Raw genomic sequence first — 3,383 nt, forward strand, 5'->3', positions numbered from 1 at the left:
CTCTCTCTCTCTCTCTCTCTCTCTCTCTCTCTCTCTCTCTGCAGAACTGGGGATTGAACTCAGGCCCTTACAAGCCTCTCTTTTTGATTAATCATAGATCAAAATCTGCCCTCATTTAGCAGCTTAGTAGACTCACTGAATTTGAATTTATTCAAGAAAAATATCAAATTATTAAATTTTCAATTCTTAGCAGGTTTAATTCTAAGATGTAACATTCGTGGAGATAACCTAAAATCTATTTCTACAGTGCATTAATTTCTGTGTGAGTGAATGGGTGATCCTTTCTGAAAGATAGCGGGCAGGCTAGGTACCCTGAAGCTGGTTAAAATGGACCAAGGTCAGGCCTGGTGCCATGTGCCTCTAATCCTAGCGTTTGTGAGGCTGAGGCAGGAGGATAGCTAGCTGCAAGTTCCTTGGCCACATAATGAGTTCAAGGTCAGTCTGAACAACACACAAAGGGACAATCTGTCTTCAGAAATTCCACCACCTGAGTAAGGGCCGAGCCTCCCTCCCTGCCAGCCTGCTTCTGGCTGCCCACCCTGCTGGGCTGCTTGAGTGAGCTCCTGTACCCTGAGTGATCATTGCTGCCAGCTCTGCACTAACAGCTCATACTGTTGTCCTCATACCAAGTCCTCACTGTTTTAGCCACTTAAAGAGTTGTGGTTTTTTTGTTTTTCCCCCTATTGGGCCTGTATGGCCTTCATTATTGAATGTTATGAAAAATAGGCCTTTGGAAATTGGGAACTGTGTTTTGTTTTTAGTTCCTGGGATGTTGTTTGCAACACCAGCCACTATAGAGAATCCTTTCGGAGCCTCTTAGGGAGAGGTCTTTCTGAGGCCTCAGGACTCACCCAGAGCAGGGATTGCCCCCAGGCACCACCTCACCCACTGCAGTGGATCATGTGCCCTGTGTGTGTGTGTGTGTGTGTGTGTGTGTTGCTTAACGTTGGGTGTGCCTTCAGGGGATGCCTGGCACCTGCCAGTGGTGGGCCACAGTGTACTAACCTTACCTCGCTTTTCTTAAATTGTGTTCCAGTACTCTTCATTCCCTCCTGAACTCATTCCCTCTCTCCCTTGCTGTTTCCCTCCCTCCCTTCCTCTTTGCCTCCCTTCTTCCCTTTCTTCCTCATTTCTTTCCTGTACTGAGGATTAAACCCAGGACCTTCCCCAGTCCTTTTGCTTTTTTATTTTGAAACAAGGTTTCACTAAATTGGTTCAGACTTGGAACCCTCCTGCCTCAGCTTCCCAGTGTAGGGATTATAGGCATGTGCTACCACACCTGGCTGTTATCTTCTTTCATAAAGTGTATCTTTGTCAGCCCCATTATCATTTTGAGAATGAACTACTATACAAATTTGTGAGCAAAAACTATCCTAATTATTTTAAGAACCATCCTTTCCATCCATTGTTGCTATCCCAGGGTTGGCCCTTGCATTGCTTCCTGTGGTCCAGAGGCCTCTGGGTTGGTCCTGCAGCATTGTCGCTCCCCAGGTTGCCTGCGCCCTGTCCTAAGAGTCATTGCTGCAGCTCAGGGGACAGGCTCTTTCTTGGCAGTAACACCCTTGCCCGCCCCACTCCAGGCCCATTTCCTGTTGCCTTCCTGCTCCTCAAACTCTTGTTCTGCCTCTTTTTGTTGTTCTGCTGATTATTCGCCTTCCTCTATTCAGAAAGAAAGCTCTGGCAATCCCTTTGTGGGCCTCCTCTGCCGCCTCTGGGTTGCACTGAATGGTTGCGGGAACCCTGTGCTGCATGCCCCTGGGGCATTTCAGTGAGAAATAAATGGCAGTGCACACCCTTCCAGCACTTCATAGAGCTTCCGGCTGTGTCGAGTGCTTCCGTGACAGTGTCATCTGTGACATTTACTCTGGGCTGGTGCCCAGCTAGGGCTGTGCAGCACTAGGGCTATCAGGTGGCCCTATCTGTGTGACAATTATTTAATTGTCTGCATTATCCTCCGAGCAAGAGGGTACTTCTACCTTATTTTCATATTCTCACCTCTGACCAGACCAGGCCCTCAGGAACCATTTAATAAACAAAAGAGGAAAGCTACAAACAGCATGTGTGTACTCTTGTGAGGTAAGGAGCGAGAAAAGTCTGGCTGCCAGGCCTTCACCTGGAGCCTCAGCAAGGTATTGCGAGGGGCCAAGGGACACTCCGTGGCTGCGCACTTGCCTTGCACGTGTACGGCCCTGGGACTGGCTCTCAGCACCACCCAAAAAAGAGCATATTATTTTGAATTAAGATACCCTGCCCCACACACACATCCACACTTCATTATTTCCGTAACAGACATCTTAAAGTATCTTGGTGGTTGAAACATAAACCCTGGAACCAGAGTGAGTTTGAATCCCAGTTCTCCCATTTATACACCGTCTGGTATGAATTTGAGTTTTTAACCTAGCCTCTCCATGCCTCAGTTTACTTATATAAAAATGGGGTGGCAATGGTTGGTACTTCATGGAGTTGTGAGGTTGAAGTATTTTGTGTAAAATGCCTAGAATAGGACCAGACACACAACAGCAAAAGGTGGAAGTGTGAGCTGAAACTGCCAGTATTACCCAAGTCCATGGGTAGTTTTGCTGGGCTATCTCATTGTTTTTTCATAAACCTGAAAAGCTGGTTTTTTGGTTGTGTGTGTGTGTGTGTGTGTGTGTGTGTGTGTGTGTGTGTGTGTGTGTGTTACTGGGGATAGAGCCTAGGGCCTCCAGATGCTAGGCATATTCTGTCCCACTGAGCTACACTGCAGCCCCTGAGAAGCCTGGTTTAATCTGTGGCCACAGCTGACGCCACCTCCGCGCCTGCCGCCTGGCCCCACCATCCACTGTGGTCACAGCACCTGCTGCCAGCTGCCCCCTCCACCACCCATACTGGCTTTCTGGTTGCTGCAGCAAAAGGGTATGCTGCACAAAGAGGAAGCCAGCAGGCTTTATTTCTTCTTCCTACGTTGGCAGAAGAGAAAGGGGAAAACCAAGGCCCTTAACAAAGATTGTTTTAGAGTTTAAATGTAACTTCTTATTCATGTTCTACAGTTTGGACTAGTAGTAATAAATCTCTCTCGAACCCAGAGAGCTGTGTTTAAAATCATAGTTTTATTTTATTTATTGGGTGTGGGGGTGGGTAGGGGTGTTGTTGAGACAAGGTCTCGCTCTGTAGTTCAGGCTGGCCTGAAGTCACAATGTAGCCCAGGCTGGCCTCAAATTCGCTGTGATCCTCCTGCCTCAGCCTCCCAAGTGGTGGAGGTATAGGCTGTAGGTGTCTGCCACCATGCCTGGCTTAAAGAGATAGTGTTGTTTTTTTTTTGTTTTTTTTTTTTTTCAGAATTCCGTAGTTTGACCTCAGGCCCTTGCACTTGCCAGGGAAGCGCTTATTCCACTGAGCCATCT

At 47.7% G+C, this 3,383-nt stretch overlaps 1 protein-coding gene across 2 annotated transcripts in view; it reads left to right on the plus strand.

The window, feature by feature from the left end:
- LOC111816381 (cytochrome c oxidase assembly factor 1 homolog) overlaps window positions 1–3,383 on the plus strand; it is a 16,461-nt gene that overhangs the window by 1,674 nt on the left and 11,404 nt on the right. The gene's annotated exons all lie outside the window — the stretch shown is intronic.

This window comes from Octodon degus, unplaced genomic scaffold, assembly GCF_000260255.1.
Source record: "Octodon degus isolate 3935 unplaced genomic scaffold, OctDeg1.0 scaffold00031, whole genome shotgun sequence".
NCBI lineage: Eukaryota > Metazoa > Chordata > Mammalia > Rodentia > Octodontidae > Octodon > Octodon degus.